At 50.2% G+C, this 24,099-nt stretch overlaps 1 long non-coding RNA gene across 1 annotated transcript in view; it reads left to right on the forward strand.

Moving 5' to 3' along the window:
* LOC138447786 (uncharacterized) overlaps window positions 1-11,954 on the forward strand; it is a 146,619-nt gene extending 134,665 nt beyond the window's left edge. Inside the window, exon 3 of the long non-coding RNA XR_011259945.1 lies at window positions 11,450-11,954. This is a non-coding gene — a long non-coding RNA (uncharacterized lncRNA). The remainder of the gene's footprint in view (window positions 1-11,449) is intronic.
* Window positions 11,955-24,099: the final 12,145 nt, after the last annotated feature.

Raw genomic sequence — 24,099 nt, forward strand, 5'->3', positions numbered from 1 at the left:
CAGAACCGGGTCCTTGAGAAGCTCAGATGGGAAGCTCTATTTCCACATCCCTCTCACCCCAGGTGGGAGATAAGCCTCACTTGAACCGGGGCATGGTCCGAGTGGGATATACTGACTATTGAGGCTTACTTTTCCCTGCCTAGCAGCAGAGCTGAGTCTGAGATGTCTATTCCTGAATATGTCCTGTGGATGCTAGAGAAAAAGGTGAAATCTCGTTGCTGCTCCCTCATCTCTCTCCAGAAATCCCTGAGTTTTAACCTTTCCATTCCCTTTTTTAGAAGTTTACATGCAGCCATACTCCCCCGGGATCTGCCCTGACTCCTATCTAGGGTCGGGGACTAAGCTAAGTTGAAATCACCCATAAAGATTATTTCCCATTTTGCAAAGTCCCCCACCAAAGACAGGACACTCCGAATAAAAACCATCTTGACCAGCGTTGGGTACTGTGACGAATCACAGGTATTCTTCTCCCCAAGGGGGAGCCTCCCGCTGTGAGCCAAAGAAGGTTGGCCCGCTGTGTAAGACCCTCCTTAGGGGTTGAGGCAAGTAGCACCTCACTGGTAGAGACTCGCCCCTTTGGGGACAAGGACTCCTGTTCCTGTGAGGAACTCCCTAGACTATCTACTATAGCCGCCTACATAGGATTGTCTCCTATATAGAATACTGTGGCATCTTAACAATTGGATGAAGGCAATGCAAAAAGAAAGGAAGAAATCTCTTTAACAAGAGGTGCATATTTAACTGGGACAAGTCAGAGCATAGGAGAAGGAGAGTGCTGTACGCCAGGGAAGACCCTGATGTCGTCACGCCTTGTGTAGGGGGAGCCAAGGCCAGTCACAGAGCGCCTGACTTTCGACGAGCAGCAGATTGGCAATGCAAGACGCCAGTGTGCCTGCTGTTGCAACTGCAAAGAGAGCGTTACAAGGAGGAAGAGAGAACTGAGAAACCTGGTGGTGGCATGACCACACTTGCCGCATGGTGGGCAGGACACCTGAACAACAATGCCAAGACCAACGGCCCTGGAAGCATGAATAGCCTCCGATTGCCAGTGCCGAGCAGGGCGGTAATCCGACGAGGAACCGAGAACGGAGAGCTGATGAGCTGAAGGAGCGAGAAAAGACACCCGAGCGAGAGCTGATCCCTGCAACCTTCCCCTGCATACAGAGAGGTACCTAGGGGAACCAGGAAAAGCGGGAGGCTGCCGGAACATTTTAGACTCTAGAAGAAACTCGTCCCCGTACTAAGGATGAGTAATTGAATATAAAACTGTATAATCAGAGTTGCAAAAGCACAAGAAAACAAGAGATTATCTAATTGTAGAAGTTGGATATTTATGAAGAGAGACACTCATCCCAATCCTGAGGATGAGATAGCAATAAAGAGAACAGTTAAAAAGAAAGGTGAAAAACATATAAAAGAGAGATTTAACCAACCCAGCTGGCGAGCCAACAGAGACTGGAAATTAATCCTCTGGGAGGAATGTAAGATACACTTTACCTTCGTAGTTGAAGGCTGTAGAAAGCACAACCTAGAAGCACTTATTGAAAGACCAGAAATAAAGCTGTCAAGAGAAGATAAAAAAGAAGACAGCTTAAGAAATAGAATCCTTGACAAGAACATTCTAAAAGAGAACCAAGAAATATCCCTATCAGGAAAGCCTGAATTAAAAGACTGGGAAGAGTCTATATGTTATAACAAGAGGGTGAGGGACTATTTGAAACCTAGGACCACAGAAAGCACGCAATCCAAGAGTTTTCTTGAACTACAAGAGCTGATTACAGATCCAGGAAAAGTTACATTAAGAAATATCTGTAACAAAGAGAAAAATACAGACAAAGAGACTACCGAAAAAGAGGAGAAGAGACCAGTGGAGGAAAGACATTCTTTTGGCCTATATGATATATAATTTAGTTATATATAGTAGTAGGGTCAGGTAGTTTGGGCGGAGGACATTTTTACTTTTGTCTTACTGACAAGCAACTTTAGTTCCTTTAGCTACCCTTCCCACAACAATGGCTTACATCTAGAATTGATAGCATTACTAGGCATTCAAAACATAAGACGAGAAATTGCTAAATATGTTACGGACCTCTACGACAATGTCCCCGCCAAACTATATGCTGGGTTGGATGACATCTCAAAGACAGAACTGGAGCGAAAGGCTCTCCTTGATGCCCTGCCCTCTGCTACTGGCATAAACGACCATGGCAGGGGCACTGGTACTGGTGCTTTGGCCTTTTCCTATCACCTGAGCCGGAGGCTAAAGATGCGTCAACCCCACCCCTGCTTCAGAATCAACTGCAGGTGCAGCCCTCAAGAGCCCTTATAGAGCAGCAGGATTCGAACGAAGTGTCAAAAAATAAGAAACCCCCGGAGCTCCCAAGCCTTTCCAACGTACTGATCCAGACAAATAGTGCTAATTGTGAAGAAGATATGCCTACCCTAGAACTCCCGCACACACAGACTACTCAGGACACACACCCCATCAAGATGTCCCTATTAAACACGCGCTCCGTTAACAAATATGCTATTAATGTTCATCACTACACGCAGGACGAGTCCCTCGACATGATGTGCATAACCGAAACTTGGCTTAGAGACTCCAATGGCCCAAATTTAAGCCTGGCAATTCTCCAAGTGCTTTGCTTTTTTGGGAAAAAGTTGAGCATGGCCCTGGGGGAGGTGTTGCTCTCCTGGCCACGTCAGTCCTACACTTCTTCAAGAACATGATTATCTAACCATGGTGCGACATTATCCATCTGAAATTCCTCCCCAACGCTAATCTTTCCAAAAACGGCATTCTTGTTTACCGACCCCCCCCCACTAAAATGATGGAATTCAATGAAGATCTACCACACATACTGCCACAGCTTATCGGCCTCATAAAACATGCCTTTTTGCACTTGAACCTGCCACTTTGTGCTAACATGGGCATTGCAGACGTTTTTAAGGCTATAAATTCCGCATGCAGAGGCGAACAGCCTCCCAGTTCTATGTCAGTGTAGCTGTAACATACTGGAGCCATCCAACCTTAATAATTATGCTCAGACGGCGGTGTCCTCCAGCATCCTCACTTACACTGAGGCTGTCTGCAAGCACATTGTAGTACTCAGCCCTATCCACTCTCAGTGTATAGCTCCGACCTTACCCTCCATTACTGCCCCCATCATCCCGCCCCATGAGGTTGCTTCTAAGGCCCATGTGAAGGGAGAGGTGGCTGGTTGTGAGTTGGAGGTGGGTATGACCATAGCCAGATAAGAGCATAATATCATTAGTGTCTCTGAGTACACACATAGGGAATCCCCTTGCTTTTATAGGATTAAAGCAGACATTGATCTTACTGCTATTAATGAGCTCACCAGTCCTACCCACCCCACTCATATTACACAGGAGATATTGGGTTTGGGTCACGTTTGGAGGCACATTGCCATCTGGGACTCGGCTTGATATCTCTATGCTCTCTAGGCATGATAGATTGGACATAACATGCAGTGAAACCAAAAAATGCATTGTTATAGGGAAAGTGAAATGTATGTCATTAGATACTATGTCCTTGGTTAGGCATTGAACTGAGGTTGCAGATTATATTTTGGATCACCAAATAGATTTTTGTTTCGATCACGGAGTCATGGCTGCATGATCCAGCTGGACCCTCACTTACCCTGGCAGTTCCCAATGGCTAGAATATTCTTAGACATGATCGTTTGAACACCAGAGGTGGTGGGGTGGCTTTAATTTGCAATCAAGTTTTCAATATACGTAAAATTGATAATCCACAGATTGCAAAGTACTCTGGGTTAAGTTCCAAGTTAACCCTAACTCGACTATCAATATTGTGATTGTCTATAGACCACCACATAGCACTGAGAAATTTGTTTCAAATTTTAGCGACTTCTTAGCTCCTATGCTAAAGCCTAACACCAAAACTCTGATTCTGGGGGATTTTAATTTTTGTTATTTTAACCTTGTGGATGCATCAGCTATGCCATTGAACTCTGTTATCCGACCTTGGGTTTGACCAACATACCACATCATCCACACATGATAAAGGCAAAACCCTGGATTGGGTTCTAGCTCAAAACATCTGTATTGAAGATGTACATTATAGTCAATACCCGTGGTCGGATCATCTTTTGGATTGGAATATGACTATCTCTCCGGTCCAAAAAACTCTGTGAGGGTTGTAGGGCTACCTTCAGAAATATCTGTAAACTCACTCCTGTAGCTATGGCCCCTTTTTTTGCACCTTTGGCTAATGGTTTAGCTAAGTTTAATTCAGCAGAATAACTTTCCAATGTCTACTGTAAAACAATGGAACTAGCCATGGAAAGCCCAGAGCCAGAAAAATCACGTATAGTTATGAAACCATCCGACAAAACAGGGTTTAAGTCGGAAATGCAGGTCCTTAGAAATAGCGTTTGTGTGGCACTTAAACACTGGGACAAATCCAAGTCTAACGAGAATAAATTAATTTATGCACAGGCTGTGAAAACATACAAATCGTCCATTATTTGTGCCAAAAGGAATTAATATGATTCTTGCATTTCTGGAGCAGCATCCAGCTCAGAGGAGCTTTTCAAGATCCTAAAAGAGTTGGAAATCCCTGTCGTGCACCTAATCAGGTGATAACAAATGCTGTTTGGTGTAATAATGTCCAGGAGGCATTCCTGGATAAATTAGAAAAAACGCAAAAAAAAGTATCTGTCGCAAAAATAAAGACTATCCAGTGGGTGGGAACATTATCCCAGAACAAGCAGCTCCCAAAATCTGGCCAGAGTGTACCTTTTAAGCCCATCTCAGAGCAGTATTTGTCTGAGATCTTGGGCAAACTTAAGCCCACCAATTGTAGGGGTGATGCTTGCCCGACTATTACTGTTAAAGCCTGTGCTCCACATTTGGTGCCCTTGATTACAAATTCATTAGTGCCTCCTTTAGGGAAAACTATGACCCAAGAATTATAAAACAAGCGTGGATTACACCACTTATAAAAAAGATCCCAGTATAGTGGGCAACAATAATCCCATTACGAACATACCTTACCTGCTGAAGATCTTAGACAAAGTGGCTCATATCCAGATCGAAGCTTTTTTGGCTGCCCATGGCATCTTAGGGTCCAAAAAAATCTGGCTTCAGAAAAGCCCACAGTATGGAATCTACCATTTTAGAGCTCAAGACCAGCATAATGCAAACCATGGCAGAGGGCAAATTTACGATGCTCATGCTGTTGGATCTCTATGCCGCGTTTGATCTTGTGGATCACGCTATATTGGCAGAGAGATTTTGGACATCTGTGCATTTCTCCGAACCAGCGATGGAGTGGGTGAAATCTTTCCTTGCGGATCGCAGAGCCAGGGTCTTTTCTGATAATGAAATAGCTGATGAGTTCAATGTCTAATGCGGGGTCCCACAGGGCTCATGTGTGGCACCCACCCTTTTTAACATCTTTATGATCCCCTTATTTGAACAACTGGATAAACTTGGTGTGGTGTATGCAAACTATGCAGATGATACAGTGTTTTGTGCTCATGACTGGAGATTACACACATGATTTTGTCTCGCTAAACTACATTTACGTAATTTTCCAGTCATGTATGCAAGTAAATAAGCTGGCCCTTAATAGTTCAAAGACTTAACGTATGATTCTGGGCACTGCAAGAAGCTTAATGCGAAATATTCATCTTTTAAAATTGCAGATTGCATTATTAACACCCGGAATAAAATCAAGACACTGAAAAAGCATGAAAAAGCAGGTTAACTATTTTGTCTCCAGCCCGTGTTATCATCTGAAGCTTTTAGCTCAGCTGCAGCCATTTCTGTCATCAGTAAATTGTGCCGCAGTTGCTCGTGCCATTATCAGAGCCAAGATTGATTACTGCTCCAGTCTACTTCTTGGTATCTCCATACAGGATCTGACCCGCTTGCAGGTGATCCAGAATAATGCTGTGCACATTTTGGCAGGGCTGCAAAGGAGAGACCACGTTACAACAGCTAGAAGAGCATTACATTGGCACTTCTTATTCATAGCCGTATCAATTATTGGGTGATGTATATTACGCATAATTGTATTTCAGGGCAAGCCCCCAAGTATCTGGCCAGTCGCATTTCACGCCTATCGGCGCATAGGGTATTGAGGTAAAAAAATACTGGTTTACTAGAGACGATGAGAGCGCATGTCTCCTATGTGGAGGATAGATCTTTTCCACATGATACTCCACAGTTGTGGAACCTGCTTCCGCTAAAATTGAGGTTATGTACCAACCTGCAGCTTTTCAAGAGTAGATTGAAAACCCATTTATTTGAATACATTCTGTTCAATAATCTGACTCTGCACGTCTGCATGACCTAGCTCTCCTTCTTCTGCTTCCCACGGATACTCTTTGTTGTGTGTTTGTTGTGTCTTGTTCGCGCTACCATGCCTTCGGGCTCGTCTTTAGCGAATTACAAATAAAATAAATAAAAATAAAAGTGCATTATGCCACACCGCTGATTCCACCAGCGACCAGCGTCTCAGGTCTGCCCAACATGCCCCTTTTAGATTTCTTGTGTATGGTAATTCTGCGTTTTTCCAGGATGCACATAAAGTCCTTCAATTTAGCAATGTGAGTCAATTGTCTATTACCTCTCGGGAATAGGCCCAGCAGGAAGAACTCAGGTGGCCATTTGAACAGTCAAATACCACCAGTGGTTGCTCTTGTTGTGATCTCTTCCCAGAATTTCCCTATCACCGGGAATGTCCAAAATATATGCAGCATATCTGCATCGTCGAAGGTGCACCGTGGACATGCCTGAGCAGACCTGCTCCCTATTTTGGGTAGTCTGTGTGGGATAAAGTACGCCCTCTGCGTCCCATATAATTGTGTTAATTGAAATCTGGCGTTTCTAGACACTTTTAACATACATCAATGCTCAATCCTATTCCATATCTGTTAGTAGCCTCCTCAACTCGTGCTCCCATCTACTTTGTGCAGGCAGCGTGGTCATCCTTCATTGCGCAGGAGCAATTTCGTATAGCCTGGTCACAGTGTGGCCTTGCTCCGCTACTACACACCATATATCGAGTACTTCACTCATTCTCTTGCCCTCATTCAACCCTGGCCCTCTTTTATTCAAGTGTCCCTTATGCCTTTGTATAACATGAACTGACCTTTATGTATGCTATCGTCTTGAGCTAGTCTCTGGAACTCTATCCACTGTCCCACCTCCCAAAAGTCGCTGATATGGGCGATGCCCTTGGCCTCCCAATGTCTCCTGAATGTGCGCAGTGCACCAGATTGGCTGTTAATGAATACCACCAGGGGAGTGTGTATCGAGCAAGGATCTGGGATCTTTAAGATCCTGCAAGCTCTTTTCCATAGGGCTAGACGAGTATAATAAGTAGAGGGGGTTGTTGTCCCTACAACTTACTCCTCCATATTATTTCTTTCAGGTAGTATTGACCAATCGCAGGCTGTAAGAGTAAGGTATCTAGGGACAGCTCATCTCCTAGCCATTGTGCAATGAACTGTAGCTGGCCCGCTAAGTAATATAACTCGAAATGCAGAAGTTTGATCCCTCCCTGGTCATAGTCCGTCTGCAATGTACCCAAGGCTACCCTGTTTCTATGCCTTCCCTACAGGAATTCCCTGATGACCGTATTAAGTTGGTGAAAGAATGTTTGGTGTATGTAGTAGAGGATGTTGGCAAAATGATATAGTAGGCAGGATAGTACTATCATTTTCAGGCGCGTTGCCATACCTGGCACCCCCAAGGGCAGCTTCTTCCAGAATGTCATGAAAGTCTTGACCCACCCGAGCCCCACCAGAGTGTTACTGCGGTGTGAAGCCCCTGGGTTATGGTGAATGTTAATTCCCAGGTAGTGTAAGGACTCCCGCGCCCATTGTAATCCTAGGACTGCTAGTTGCTTCAGTTTTGCCTTTCTCAGTGCTCTTTGGGGGAACTGGAAGGACTTTTTTTATTGACCTGTATACCCGACACTATGGCAAATTCTGCTATGATGTCTAGCAAATGCTGCAAGTTCTCTTCCGGCTGGTTCTCGTATATAAGTTTATCATCTATGTATAGAGAAATGAGGTGGGTGATGTTGTTGATACGTATGCCTGCTTCGACGTATTCCTTCCTAAGGAAGGCTGCGAGAGGTTCCTGGGCCAGTATGTAGAGCATTGGTGACAATGGACAACCCTGTTTCGTACTTCTATGGATCTACCATGCCGCAGAAAATGGCCTCCCTGTTTTAACTCTGGCTTTTGGTTCTGCGTATATCAACTCAATCCACTTCAGGAACGCTTGGCCTATCCCAAAGTGTGCTAGTACCTCCAGCAGCAAGTCCCATCATACTGAATCAAAGACTTTTATTGTGTCGAGGGAGGCCACAGCGCTGTCCCTTGGTGCAGAATTTGTCTGATCGATGACATGATGGAATCTCTGTAGATTCCATGCCTGGGGCATATCCTTTTTGGTCTGTATGTACAATGGTCGTTATAACCTGTTTTAGTCTTTTAGCGAGAACTACAGTTAGGATCTTACTATCCTGATTGATCATAGAGAGGGCCCTGTATGATCCGCAGTCGACTGGCTGCTTCCTAGGTTTTAGGATCGGGATGATTAGCGATTCTCGCATGGTGTCGGGTAGCCCACCATGTTCGTATGCTTCCCCGTATACTTCCAAGAGTTTAGGTGCTGGTGTCTCTTTATATTTCCTGTACAATTTCCGGGGAGTCCATCGGGTCCTGGGGTCTTACCACTTGGGATAGTGCCTCTAGCATATGTCTCCCTTCTGTGCTCGGGGCGAGAGAGCATAGGTCCTCATAACATTTAGAGAAAACCTCATTAACGCCCTTTTAGGACCTGATAATCTCCCCTTCCTATTATTTTATTGCATTGATCGCGTCCCTGTGCTTCTCTTGCCTAGTGAGCCAGGTGAGTACCTTGCCAGGCTTGTCGCCTTCAGTGTGCAGCTTCTGCGTGTATTTCACAAAATCAAGCCTCCCTAGTTTCTCCCAGATATTAGTGCATTTTAGTCTCATTGTTAGCAATTCCTTCAGCTCCACCCCTGTTAGTCCAGCCTTCCTCTCTGCGCTTGCTATGCGGTCCTCCGTTTCCTGTAGGTCCCTCATCATGTCCATTCGGATGCCCCCATTTTCCCAATCGCTGCACACTGCACCACCACCTTAAAAGCGTCCCACATTGTACTCTTCCTATCTAAAATTTTCATCCATCACCTCTGTCATATGGCCCTGAAACTCCCCTTACAGCACTGCCTACGCACGCATCCACCACGTTGGAATGGGAACTCTCGCGGCGACATGCGTCCGTGTCGCGATTAAAGGGGAGTGGTCTGAAATGGTGAGCGCCTTAAATTCGATTTCCATGAATTCGCCCAGTGTTTTGGATCCAGTGAACACATAGGGCCTCATTACACGGTAGGCAGTAGGGATTTAACGTTACCGGTAATGGAATACCGGTAACGTTAAATCCCCATGCGGATCAAGACCCGGCTCACCGCTATTAGCGGCACCGCTAAGTAGGCTGCCACTAATAGCGGCCAGTCCGCGTGCGCGCGACCCACCATCCCGTAAATAGCACCATGCCGCCAATAGCTCACTATCACAAGTCAAGCGGCCATGCTAATAGCGGCATGGTAAAGCGCCTAAAACCCCTTACCGCCATGGCGCTAATACCGCCATCGCGAACCACCCGTTAAGAGAACTGAGCAGTGTTCGCACCTGCCACAGGTGGACACAATCAGCACAGGTGGAGGCAATGGAGACTGTGGCAGCTCAAAAGGAGCACACCACACCCCTTCCCACACCAAGATGGTTCCAATATTGGCAGCATTACAAGGCCTGGAGGACCGCATTGCAGTGCAGCTGCAACAACAACAGGCAGCACAAAGGAGATGCAGGAGGAGGAGGAGGAGGAGGAGGTCAAAGACAGGCACAGCAAGCACTACCACGTCACCCAATCATACCACAGAGGCACCCACCAATCCCCAGGATCAGAGCCAGTCCATTTAACCTAACCCCTGAGCAGATACACACCCTGTACCGTTTGGACAGGGCTACCATCACCAGCATCGTGGACATGATCCACGACAACATTGTGAGCCTCATAGACATCAGAACTGCCATCCCCCCGCTAATGAAGGTGGTGAGTGTGCTGCACTTCCTGGCCACAGGCACCTACCAGCATACAGTGGGACAGATGCATGGCATCTCACAACCAGTATTCTCCCGCACGCTGAACCAGGTACTCGATGCCCTCCTGAAGCATGCAGCTGAACACATATCCATGCCACGGACTGCCCAGGAGATTGCAAACACAAAAGTTGGCTTCTATTCACTGGCAGGCATCCCAAGTTGCATCGGGGCCATCGACTGTACCCATGTGGAATTGGTGGTCCCACATCACAATGAAGTAGTCTACCGAAACAGGAAGCAATTCTACTCTATCAATGTCCAAATGGTATGTGACGCCCACAAGATAATCACACGTTGCTGTGCATGATTTCCCGGATCAACCCATGATTCCATGGAACTTAACTATCCCACGCTACATGGAGCAACACACCGGACAGTGTTTGTGGCTACTTGGTGAGTAGCAGGGCAAGCACATGGCAATGTGACTGGGGGGGTGAGATACATACTCCAACTGGGTGTGAAGGGGGGGGAGATACGTACTCCAACTGGGTGTGAAGGGGGGGGAGAGAGATACGTACTCCAACTGGGTGTGAAGTGGGGGGGAGAGATGCGTACTCCAACTGGGTGTGAAAGGGGGGGGAGAGATACGTACTCCAACTGTGTGAAGGGGGGGGAGACACGTACTCCAACTGGGTGTAGCCTGTCGTATGTGGACAAAATGCACATACAGATGTACGGCAATGTCCATCTGGGAAGGCGGCAACATATTTGAGATGAACCGACATGCAAGTATAGGCTACACAACACAGATGACATTCCAGGTCTAGTAACATTAAACATCCATCCACATACAAATTGCACAACATTCCACGCCACAAAATACAAAAATTCCACACATGCCATCAAGATTGCATCCTGAATTTGTCCAGCACAACATCAATAATGCAATGTGCCCTATAATGCATGCAAAGGGATCACCACTAGCCATAGCAATTCCCCACGCACCTATTCCACCACTGAAGAGATGCCTCTCTGCATGGCAACATCAATGTTGGAATGGCAGTGCACCAGCAGTGTGGAAACATATCTGCCTGTCCCCAGGGACACCGAAGACCTCGCATCACCCAGGACATGTCAATTACTGTTTGAGGCATCAATGTGGCATGTCTAGTTGCACGTTGCTGTCACCCAGACCATCTGCATGTATGCTGTCAATTGTGTACTTGAATCACAATGCAATATCAATTTGTGTGATATGAACAGGCCGCTCTTGAGGTGAACAGTAACAGGACCCCGTTCCTTCCTCCACACAGGTGATGCGGGCTATCCCCTGAAGACCTGGCTCCTCACACCTGTACGGAACCAACAGAACAGGCACGAGGAGGAATACAATCATGCACATACCCGTACCCGCATCGTGATCGAGCAGACTTTTGGCCTTTCGAAGTCACGGTTTAGGTGCATTAGCAGGTCTGGCGGTGCTCTCCTGTATGGACATGAGAAGGTGGGCAAGATCACCACGGTATGTGTCATGCTGCACAATATGTGTATCAGACGGAATGTGCCACGGCCCCCTGAGGTTGAAATGGAAGCGCCTGATGAGGATGATGATGGTTATGAGGACGGAGGTGAACGGGATGCAGGTCTTGCAAGAGGGGATGGGCAGGAGGGACGTGCTGTGAGACAGCATCTGATCAACCAAATATTCTGAGGAACATGTTTACCTACTGTCACATGGATATGGGTATCAATGCACTAGTGTATGTTTGGGAGCACGCAATGGACCCTATTACCAATAAAGTACACATACACAATGAAGATGTCCAAGCCTGTGTTTTGATCATAAACCAGTGTATTGAGAAACAGAAAGGTGTAGAAGTGCAAGTAACAAAACATCCCACCACCCTATCCCCCACCCCCCACAACAGACCCATAACACCCTACCCCCCACCCCACACAACAGACCCATAACACCCTATCCCCCAGCCCCCACCAACAGTCCCTCATGTGTCTGGCATGTTTGCCCTGGCCAATGCACACAGAGGAATCTCCATTGGCACCCTATTTGCCATTGTCTTTGGCAGCATCTTGGGGACGGTCAGTCGTGCACCTGGTGGTGCGTGTAGAACGCCGGAGGGGGCTTGTCTGTCTCGACCCCGAAGATGATGATGGGGCAGACTGGGCTGGCTGTGAAAAGTGGCGGTCCATGGTGTCGGCCATGCGAACAAGGACCTCCCTGAGCATCGCTATCTCGTTGCATAGCCTGTTGGTGTTTGCATCCATTCTCTCAGTGGAGTGCCTCACCGTCTCCACAATGTTCTCCCTGAGTCGGGCAGCCTCCTTGACATGCTGGCCAACCAGCACAATCAGCTCATGTTGTCGCTCCAGGATGGTGGTCAGTTGGGGGGCAGTGCTGGGTGACCGTGCACTGGATGCTGTGCCCTCTGATGCACCCACTGCAGCAGGTGAAGGTAACATGGGAGACATAATTGCTGGGTAGTTGTCCTCAACAGTCACATCAGACCCAGGGGTCTGGGTTGGGGCTGGCTCTAGGGGGGCTTGGGGTGTGCATCACCATAGGCTCCACTAGGGTGTCCTCCGGATCGGATAGGGGGGCAGTGGCGGCTGCCTCACCAGCGGAGCTAGCCGCAGCTGATGGTGGGCCCTCGGTGGCTGGCATTGGTGCAAGTGGGTTCTCCACCGGTGGTGGCGCTGCAGTTTCTGGTGCAGCTACTACTGCCCTGGCAGTGGCACTGTGGCGATGTTTCTCCAGCATGGGGTCTGGCATGGATTCACATGCTCATGAATATTCCCCGTCGTCAGGCTGGGAATCCTCTGTAAAGAAAAATCAGTATCAGTTTCGTTTCTGATCTGTCTTTCGTACTAGTAACCAATCACTGATCTCTGCGTCATACTGACCACAGCCAATGACTGCCATCTCCCTAAGCCCCGCCACTGGCAGCCATCTTCAGATTTTTACCGCACGTTCAAGTGTTAGGATCCTCGTGCTATTGCTCTCGAGAGTTAGTGTTTTTTTCGCGCTTTTTCTTAGGAATATTTTCTTTTTCGGTCAAAAGAGCCTCAAGCTCCACCGTTTCTTTATCCGATCAACGGGGACCCGTGTCGGATTCTTCTACGCCCCTCAAGGGTGAAGATTTCGTCGAGCCATGCTTTTGGAGGACTCCAGAAGTTTCTCAGGCCCTTCTCGAGCATGGCCCAGGAGAAGGGAAGCTCGACGCCCGGAAAGCTGTTCAGGGTCTGCCCTGGATGCCAGCTTCAGAATGTCTTTAAGGAGGACGAACACTCCCTTTGCCTTTACTGCCTGCATGAAGACAAGACGCACGTGGAGAAGGACTGTGCCTCTTGCGGCAATATGTCGGAGCGGACCATGAAGGACCGCCATCAGCGTCTCGCCAACTGGCTGGAAGGAAAGAGCCCGTCAGGCGAGAAGAAGAAGTCCGAGCGGTCTTCTAAGACCTTTGAGCGCACCCCGGCGACGGGGGTCCAACAGAAGGCCAAGCACTGCGAGTCCGCTGGCACCGGGAGCGCCTAACGGTCGGGCTCTACGGATGCCAGGCAGGGCGCATCCTCCCCGGCGCCATCAACCACGAGCCAACGCTCTGGCTCGGGTAAGAGGAAGGCCGAGCACCCGGCGAAGCTCCTGGAGAGACCCCGGTCGTGCTCGAAGGCCCCATCGGAGGGGGAGCGAGGTGGTGACCCTCCCCCCAAAGAGAAGGCGGTGAGCGCACCTAAGGTGGGAAAGCCTTGATCCATCCGGCCAAGGCCTCTATCGAGACAGTCGCAGCGGCCCTGGCTCAGCCTGTGGAGGCTACACCAGTGGTGGTGACCTCGGGGCCCAGAATCTCCCTGCCACCACAGAGGGAGTCCTCTTTCATGCCCATCGACAGGACCCCCGTGAAACCTTCGACGGAGAAGAAAAAGGGGAGGGCAGGAGGTCGTCGTGGATTCGGCCTCAACCTCTGAGGAGGAGCTGATCGAAGTCTTAGGCCACGGTGCTGGCGTGGAAGAAGACCATCCTGTCGGGAGAGACCCCGACGTGGGAGACGACGAGAACGTCGAGGGTGCCGACGGGGCTCCTGATCGCCCGTCGGAACCCCCTCAACCAGTGCCGCAAGACAACTCGGCGGCCATTTTGTTGGCTATACAGTCCTTATGCTCGGAGATAAGGACGAGACTGCCGTTACCACCAACGGAGGAACCGCTCCCGACGGGGGACCCGGAGCCAGGCCCTTCTGGGAGCCCTCCTCTTAAGAGAAGAAGGATTCATCCTCCACCTCCTTTTCAACCATCGCGCCCTGCTCAGCCCTCCTCCCCGTCCACAACACGTGGGGATGATACGGGGACTGACACGGCCGCGACGGGTACAGATGAGGAGGTTTACGACGAGGATCTCCCATCGTCACCTCCCACCCGGGCTCCCTACCCGACGAGATTGGATCGTTTCACGCCATGATCGCCAGGGTATCCGAGCTTTTCCAGCTCTGCCCGGAAGAGAAGAAGAAGGAAGGTTTCCTTTATCAACGGCGCGAGACCAAGAGGAAGACGGTCCTCGCTGTACCTCTACTGGACGATATCTGGGATGAGGATCTCTCCCTCCTCAAGAACCCATCCACAACGCCGGCTAGAAGGGATCGGTACGAGAAGAAGTACCGGGTCCCGGACGCGGCCCCCTTGTGCCTTCGGGCACAGCCGACCCAGGACTTGGTCGTCTCCGCGGCGGCCAGGAAGAAAGCGGGGGGGCGCGTCCTCTACGTCAACCTCCCCGCCGGACGGCGAGGGAAAGAAATTGGACACGATGGGACGCAGAGTCATCTCATCGGCAGCGACAACGATTAAGGCTGCCAACGCCTTGGCTATCGTAGCCCGCTACGACAGGGAGTTGTGGTACAAACTCGCCCCCCTGCTGGACTTCCTACCAGATGACAAGAGGGCGGAGGCCCTAGAGCTCTTGCAGAAAGGAGAAGTGCCATTACGATAGCGATGGACATCGCTGACACTGGATTTTGCCAGTTGGACAACGGCGTGACTTCCATCAGGACGTGCAGACCAGAGTCTTGGACATGCCGTTCGACGGGAGCAACCTGTTTGGGAAAACAGTGGACGATTCCCTACAAGCCATCAAGGCGGACACGTAGACGGCCCAGGCTCTTGGTGTTCTCCAGCAACGACAGCCGCCCTTTCGGAGCGGCGGAGGCAAACAGGGTTCCTCCAAAGGTTCCAGCGGCGGATTTTCCACCTATCGTCAAGCAGCCCATTCGTCGTCACAGGAAGCCTACAGGGGACGAGGCAAGTCGGGCGGATCCTGCCGTCGTCGCCAAGGAGGACAAGGCGGCAAAGCCTCATCGAAGCAGGACTGAACCGGCCATGGGGTCGGGCCCCCACCGAAGCACCCCGGTGGGAGGCCGGCTGGGAGCTTCCTCAGCGTGTGGGAGTCCATCTCCACCGACCGTTGGGTGCTGGACGCCCTGGCTCAGGGTCACGCGCTCGAGTTTCTAAAGAGGTGCCCGCGCGTCCCCCCTGGGGCCAGGAAGGAACATCACGTCCCTCAACTTCTCTTGGAGGTAAGGGCGATGCTCAGGAAGGGCGCCATCGAGCTCGTCCCAAAGAGGCTTCGGGGCTCCGGAGTTTACTCAAGATACTTCCTCGTGAAGAAGAAGACGGGAGGATGGCGTCCCATCCTGGACCTACGACGACTGAACAAATTCATCAAGGCACAGAAGTTCCGGATGGTCACCCTCCAACACGTCCTGGGTCGACTGGAGGAGGGCGATTTCCTGTCGTTGTTGGATTTGGAGGATGCCTACTTCCATATCCCCATCATAAAGGGACACCGAAAGTTTCTCAGATTCGTGGTCCAAGGGCGTCACTACCAGTTCAGAGCCCTTCCCTTCGGATTGAGGTCGGCACCCAGGGTGTTCACCAAGTGCCTCGCACCGGTGGCGGCGCGGCTGCGCCTAGAGGGGATCCACGTCTACCCCTACCTGGACGACTGGCTCATCCGAGCAAAGACGAAGGAGCTTGCCGTGGAGCACACGGCAAGGACCGTCCAACTACTCACGGACCTGGGATTCTCCACCTGGTGCCCGCGCAAGACGCAGTGTTTCTGGGAGCGAAGCTCGACACAGTGTCGCTTCTGGCCTCTCCGTCGGAGGAAAGGACGAGGGCCATCTTGGGCAAGGTGCAGCGGATGCTGGTTGCGGACGCGGCCAGGGTGAGGTCCATCAAGTCCCTCCTCGGAATGATGTCTTCTTGCATTTATCTCATCCGCCTGTGCAGGCTCTAATGCGCCCGTTGCAGGAGTTCCTGGACGCACGCTGGATCCAGACGACGGGCAGCTTCGAGGAGAGGATCACACTCGACAAGAGTTTCCGATGAGCGATCCGGTGGTGGGGCACCCGTGTGCATCTGACAGCGGGCATGGACTTCCAGACCCCGGGCCACCAGAAGACAGTGACCACGAATGCCTCCCTGGAGGGGTGGGGAGCGCACACCGAAAACCTGCACGCGAGGGGCCTTTGGCTGCCGGCGGAGAGGTCCCTCCATATCAACGTCCTGGAACTCCGTGCAGTGTTTTGGGCCCTCAGGTCCTTTCTTCCGTCCCTCAAGAGTAAGGTGGTGAGGATCTTCACCGACAACACCACCACCATGTTCTACATCAGGAAGCAGGGCGGTACCAGATCCCCAGCCCTGTCCAAGGAGGCACAGGATCTGTGGCATTGGGCCGTCGCCCAAGGGATGTTTCTGGTGCCGTTTCATCTGGCAGGAATAAAAAACACCATCGCCAACTCGCTCAGCAGAGAGCTGCGCTCGTGCCACGAGTGGGAACTACGACAGGATCTAGTGGACCGCCTCTTCCGACGGTGGGGCACACCCCAGATCGACCTGTTCGCGACGGCGACGAACTCCAAGTGCCGGAGGTTCGCCAGCAGGTTTCCCCAGCCGAGGAGCATGGGCAATGCTTTCTCGTTCCCCTGGGAGGGCCTGTTCCTATATGCGTTCCCTCCATTGCCGCTGCTGATCCGGCTCATCAACCAGCTCAAGAGGTCCCGGTGCAGGATGATCCTCGTCGCACCTGCGTGGCCGAGGCAGATATGCTTCCCGGACCTTCTGGACTTGTCAGCGTCCCCGTCAATCAAACTGCCAGTGGACGCGGTTCTTCTCTCCAGGGAAGGAGGCGCCATCCTCCATCACGACCCGAAGTCGCTGAACTTGCAGGCCTGGGTCCTGCAGCGTTAAGAGTTTGGAGGTTACGACATACCGGCCGACTGCAGAGAGATTCTTGCAAAGGCCAGGGCGTCCTCAACTCTTAAATGCTGCGGACACAAATGGAAGAGGTTCTCTGTCTGGTGCCACGCACAGAAGATTAACCCTCTACGGATTACGGCTCCCCAAGTACTGCCGTACCTGCTGATGCTGGCCAAGGCTGGACTGGCGCACGCTTCCATCAAGATTCATCTTGCTGCGATCTCCCGATACACCAGAACCACGGGACGGTCGTCTTTGTGGTCTCATTGTCTGGTGAAAGAATTCATGAAGGGACTGTTCAGATCGTTCCTGCCGGTGAAGGCCCCGGCCCCGGCGTGGGAGCTCAACGTGGTGCTGACCAAGCTCATGGGACCTCCGTTCGAGGCTCTGCACTCGGCTCTGTTGAAGTTCTTGTCGTGGAAAACAGCGTTTCTTGTGACCATCACCTCCGCACGACGGGTGGGAGAGATCCAGGCCCTTTCCTGCAAGCCCCCGTACTTGACTTTTCACAACACAAGGGTAGTGCTCAGGACGCACCCCTCCTTCATGCCCAAGGTGCCGTCGGACTTCCACCTCAACAAACCCTTGGTGTTGCCTGTTTTCTTCCCGTCGCCTTCGTCGCCGGCTGAAAGGACTTTGCACTCGCTGGATGTGGCTAGAGCGCTGAAGTTCTACGTGGACCGCACGAAGTGTTTTCGGATGATGTCACAACTTTTTGTCAACTTTGGACCTGTCAATCAGGGGAAGGCTCTCTCGAAGGCTTCCATTTCCAGATGGCTCTCCGGCTGTATCATGTACTGCCATCGGTTGGCAAACCGACCGCTGCCTGGCCGTCTGAGAGCCCATTCCACCAGAGCGATCGCAGCTACCACGGCGTTCCTATCTGGTGTGCCGTTGCTGGACATCTGCAGGGCTGCTACGTGGAGGTCGACGCACACCTTCACGAAATTCTACTGCGTCGATCGGGATTCCAGGGAGGAGTCCAGGGTCGGCCAAGCAGTGCTGCGCAACCTGTTCGCCTAATGTGAGCCTGGTGAGGAGGTAAGAATTGCTTAATGTTGAGTTTGATGTAATGCTTAATGTTGAGCCTTTGCCACCTCCCGTGGTTGTGCATGTGTGTACTGCTATGTATTCTTTTATTCATGAGCATGTGAATCCATGCCAGACCCCATGCTGGAGAAGGAACAAGTTACTTACCTGTAACTGTTGTTCTCCAGTATGGGTCTGGCATGGATTCACATGCAAACCCTCCCGCCTTCCCCTCTGCGGCTCTTCACTTGGTCATACTGCCTCTTCACGTGCTACCAAATCTGAAGATGGCTGCCAGAGGCAGGGCTTAGGGAGATGGCAGTCATTGGCTGTGGTCAGTATGAAGCAGAGATCAGTGATTTGTTACTACTACGAAAGACGGATCAGAAACAAAACTGATACTGATTTTACTTTACCGAGGATTCCCAGCCTGACGACGGGGAATATTCATGAGCATGTGAATCCATGCCAGACCCATGCTGGAGAACAACAGTTACAGGTAAGTAACTTGTTCCTTTCTGCTCGTCAGGTGTGGCCTTCCCCCTTGCCCCTGGATGTTGTTGGGGTGTCCTCCGGCTCCTGTGCCCTTGGCCTCTTGCACGTAGCTGGTGCCTGGGATGCATCAGTGGCATCCTCACCATGTGTATGTGAGCCTGTTAGGGACGAGAAGGGGGATGGCATTGGTTGCGTTTCAATATACTTAATGCAGATTACATAAATGATGCAGTTGTGGCCATTGGGACTTAGTAGTTGTGGATGCAGGTGATGTGCCAGTTCAGTGCCTCATCCGTGCATGGTTGTGTTTGGAATTTGTCTCTGTTGATGTGTGTGTGTGTGTTTGGGTCTGACACTGACATGGTGAGGGATGGATGCATGTGTGGATGTGTGTCCATGCATGGGAGGAGTCTGTGCTCACATATGGAGGGGACAGTACATTCACATCCTGTCATGTGTACACTCACCTCCATCTGAAGTGGTACCCACGCCGAACTCCATGCTGCCCACTCCTTCAATGGATTCAACGGCAATCAGGTTGGAACATGTCTCCTCCCATTCCTTCATTCGGATAGGTGAACCATCTCCACCAGCACTGGAAATGCAATGGTTTTCAGCCAGGATGCCCCTCACCCGCAGTCTGAGGTCATCCCACCTCTTTCTGCATTCGCGCACAGTGCGCGTGCTGGTGCCCACAGCACTGACTTTGACAGCTACCTCCTCCCAGATGGCTTTTTTTTTCAATAAGGTTGGCCGGCGCATGTCATTAACAAACACTACCTCGGCATTCTCAGCCAGGGTCTGTGTTAGCATGTTCAGTTCCTCTGGCGTATATTTCTCCTTGCGCTGCCTGTCGGAGTTTTTTTTTAGTGCCTTGGGCATGATGCAGGTGTCCCAGATGATTTTGCACTGCTCACAACTCAATACAGGTCCTGTGGGCAGAGGATGGCAATGGATTGTGTTTTTAAAGATGGCCGCCGTGCTCTTTCCCGTTCCTGTGCGATGACGCTATTTCTGGTTCCGCAATTTAACAGTCACCGCTAATAGCGGTGACCGCTATTTGCATGTAGCGCGAGGGCAGAGGTGCTATCTGCACTTTCGTGGAAGCCGGTAAGGGACTTTTAGGGGACTTTACCGGCATGGCGGTAGGGTCATTAACGGCATGGCGCTATGCTCGTGTCCGCGTACTCGTGCGCTATTAGCGCCCTCTTGCGAGGGCGGACACGTTAATAGCGCCATGCTGGTAATTTGCGTTTTTTACCGCACAACGTGTAATGAGGCCCATAATCTATACGCGCATGTATACGCTGTGAGGCAGAAAAGTGCGAGTATCCCCAGTCCTCTCTGTGCCATTCGCTCCAGGCATCTACCAGGTCAATGTGGTCTAGAAGGGTTTGCAAAGGGTTGGCGGGTGGGGCTGGCTTCCTGTGCTTAGTGTCCGATCTATCTAGTATTGGATTGAGCATGCAATTGAAATCTCCCCCCCAGATGCACGTCGCTCCTCTATATGGTGTTACTTGGGGGCCTATTGTTCTAAAGAACCTAGTGGAATCCTGGTTTGGGGCAGAAGTATTAAGCAGGCAAACATCTCTATTTTCCAGCAGGCCGTTTACTACCATGGGCCTTCCTACCCTGTCCCTTTTGACTTCTAATAACTGGAAGGGGACTGTGGGAGCAACCCATGTCAGCAGCCCTCTAGCATAAGTGGAATAAGTTGACCATATATTTTACCTCCCCATTTTCTAGCAATCTTGTCCTGCCTTTCGCTATTGAGATGTGTTTCATGCAGCAGTGCCACTTCCACCCTCATTTTGTTTAGCCATGTGTACACTCTTAGACGTTTGACATCATTGTTCAGCCCCCTTACATTCCACATAACTATATTAACATTTGCCACAGGTTCACTTTTCTGAGGCGTTCCTTTGTCGGACCCAACATTGCTCTGCGTTTCTGCACTTGTGCCATATAGTCCGGGTAAATAGGCAGTTTCGAGGAGCTTCTTATGATGTTGCCACCTTCTCTGGAGAATGCAAGGATCTTCTCTCAATCTTTGAAGTTTATAATTTGATCAATTATGGGCTTGAGTGGAGCACCCGGAGGGCGTTTTCTGGCCAGGGACCTGTGGGCTCTCTCCACTTTGAAGCCCTGTGACAGCGTGCCAGGGCCCAACTCTTGCATCAATAGGTTCTCCATGTAGTTAGTGGGGCTCTCCCCTCCTCCCCTTCCGGCAGGCCGAGAATACGTATGTTGTTTCTGCAGGCCCTGCCTTCTGCGTCCTCTGCCCTATGTTCCAAAGTCTGTATCCCTCTGAGCATGTTGGCGATTTGAGTTTGGGCACCAGTGATGTTGGTGGCATTTTCCTGCACTTGACGTTCTGCAGTGCCCATTCTGTCCGCCAGCCCTCTTACGTCCTGACGTAGCAGGTCCACATCCACTATAGCTGCATCCATCTTATGCTCAAGCGCAGATTTCGTGTTGCAATTGCCTTCAGGATGGGGCCATCATCTTGGCGCTGTGCCTGGTGTTTCTGTCGTGTTGCATTAGCATCCATGAGGGATTGTGAGCTATGCACCCCCTTACAGGCATAGGATTCCATTGTTGTTTCTTTGGCCTTGCTCCTGCGTTGCTTTTCAGGCATTGCAACAAAAGTCTTCTCTGGCCTTATGCTACGGTTGTCTGCGCCAATTCCTGTTTGTAGGGTCTGTATAGGGGTGCAGCGTGCATGTTGAGCAGTCAGGGCTTTCCAGATCAATCCGTGCCTTTCAAGAGATGTGATTTGTGTTGGCCAGTCCTGATGCGTCCTCGGCAGTGTGCATCACAATTTACCGGGTGCGGCACCGCGGGGCTCCGCAGCCACCAGAGTGGCAAATGGCGAGGTTTAACAAATTTTCGCTCCGTTGCGAGCAAACATGTGTACAACAATCAATTTTACCAACTTTTAGATAGAGTGGCCCCTCTCAAATCCAAACGGGTGAGGGATAAAAACTCCAAACAATCTTGGTTTATGCAGGTCCTGGTAGAAATAAGATGGAAATAAAGGCAAGCAGAACGCTCATGGGAAGAAAAACAATCAAATGAAAATAAAATTGTCTAGAAAGCCTTACAATTAACCTGCAAAAACAAAATTTTAGAGGCTAAACAAACTTTCTACAACAACGAAATAGAGATGTTAGGGAAAGACTCAAAAATACTATTGTAAATCTTGAAAAACCTTCACTTCGCCCCAATGCCCATGCCGCTTCTAGAGAAGACAGTATCAAGGGTCAGCAGACATTTACCCAGAAAATCTCCCTTGCATGGGCAAAAATATCAAAGGTAATAAAGAATGAACTGGGTGATTTACCCCAGGGTATCAATAAAGAGGACCAGGCATGTTCATTTCTCTTCCAACCAATAACAAACGCCAAAATGTGCATCCTTCTTAGATACATGCACCCCACCCACTGTCAAGGGAAATCCTTCCCTCAAAACTTATTCTAAGTAACCTCAATACATTTGCCCCTTTCAGGACAAGATTTGTGAACTCCACCTTCTATCATGGCACTGTCCCTAACATGATCAAACAGGTAACTGTTACTCCATTGCTAAAAAAGCCGAACAATTATCCTAGCGACCCAAATATCCTACGCCCAATGACAAACTCCTTGTTTCTCTTTAAGATCATCGACAAAGTAGCATCCTCCGAATCTCAACAACATCTGGAAAAACTAGACATCCTGCACCCAATGCAATCTGGGTTTAGGGCACAACGTGGTACGGAAAGCACCCTACTGGACCTACAGTCACACATGCTCAACTTTCTGGAAAAGGGAAAAGCTGGCCTTCTAGTACTTTTAGATTTGTCAGCCGCTTTTGATTTGTTAGACCACAGGCACTAAACATCCTGCGCACCAGCGGGCAGTGTTCGAGGGGCGCGATAAATTGGATTCACTCATTTCTGATCAATAGGATTTCACAAATGTGTTGGGGTGATGCATCATCAGACGGGGAGAAAATACTCTGCGGAGTCGCTCAGGGAGCCTGCTTATCTCCAGCTTTGTTCAATGTATACATGAAACCTTTCTGTGACCTACTAAGCAGCTTGGACACCTACTTTGTCAATTACTCTGATGACACCCAGCTTGTGATTGAGCTGAGTGGAGACTACCAGAATGACACTTCGAAGGGATGTGTCCTCCGACGCATTCCTTATCTTTGATAATTTGTCTCCAGCTTGCTGGCCTCAGAATTTTTTTTCTCAGAGGGCGCTGCGCATCGACCTCTGTCGAGTTGGTGTCCCTCGACAGCCACCGTATCGGCACCGACGTCACAATGCCCATAAATAGCCACGCGCAGCGTCCGTTGCTCAGTTCAGTTTTTCTGCGCTTCGTGGTGCCTCGGAATATCATTCCTCAGTTCTTCAGTCAAATATACCTCATTAGTCCTCATGAATACCGACTCGTACTCGATGGCTTCCTCATCCGAACCGACGACTCCACGGTCCGGCTTCAAAAAATGTCGAGACTGTGGAAAGAAAATGTCGTTGACGGATCCTCACAGGATCTGTTTGTGGTGCCTGGGAGTCAAGCACCATTGTTCGGAGTGCGAGGACTGCATGTCCATGACGGCGAAAGCCTTGAAGGAGCGCAAGGCGAAGCTCGAGAGAGGTAAGGCAGTTAAAAATTCTTCAAAAGTTTCCTCGGCGGAGTTGAGACATTCGTCTCCTCGCCATCACAAGACATTCTCGTTCTAGGTCTTGAAGCAGTTCCCATCACTCTTCGAGATCTAATCATTCAAAAAAGAGACGTCGAAGATCCCCTTCCTCGTCATCTTCTTCTTCCGTTTCCCCGAAAAGGGTCTCCTGCCCCACAAAACATAGCTCTCAGGCTGAGTGGGAGAAATTCAGGAAAAAGATGCTTAGCGTCTTCGAGAAAGCGGCCTCAACCCCCTCGAAGACTGCTGAGGGTGATACCCTGGGTGAAAGACCCGAAAAATCAAAACGCCGCGAGTCGCAGCACCCGGCGAAAGAAGCTACTCGAGAGCGTCACAAACCCTCGAGTAAAGGCAAGGTCGCGTCTTCGACGCCGTTATCGAAGATCCCTTCGACGCATAGATCTGCGTCTTCGACACCATTATTGGAGGGTTCTTCAACGCACAGGTCAGTCGATTCGACGCCATCTTCGATGCCGACATC

Source organism: Ambystoma mexicanum, chromosome 3q, assembly GCF_040938575.1.
Source record: "Ambystoma mexicanum isolate Mex_15411 chromosome 3q, UKY_AmexF1_1, whole genome shotgun sequence".
Lineage (NCBI taxonomy): Eukaryota > Metazoa > Chordata > Amphibia > Caudata > Ambystomatidae > Ambystoma > Ambystoma mexicanum.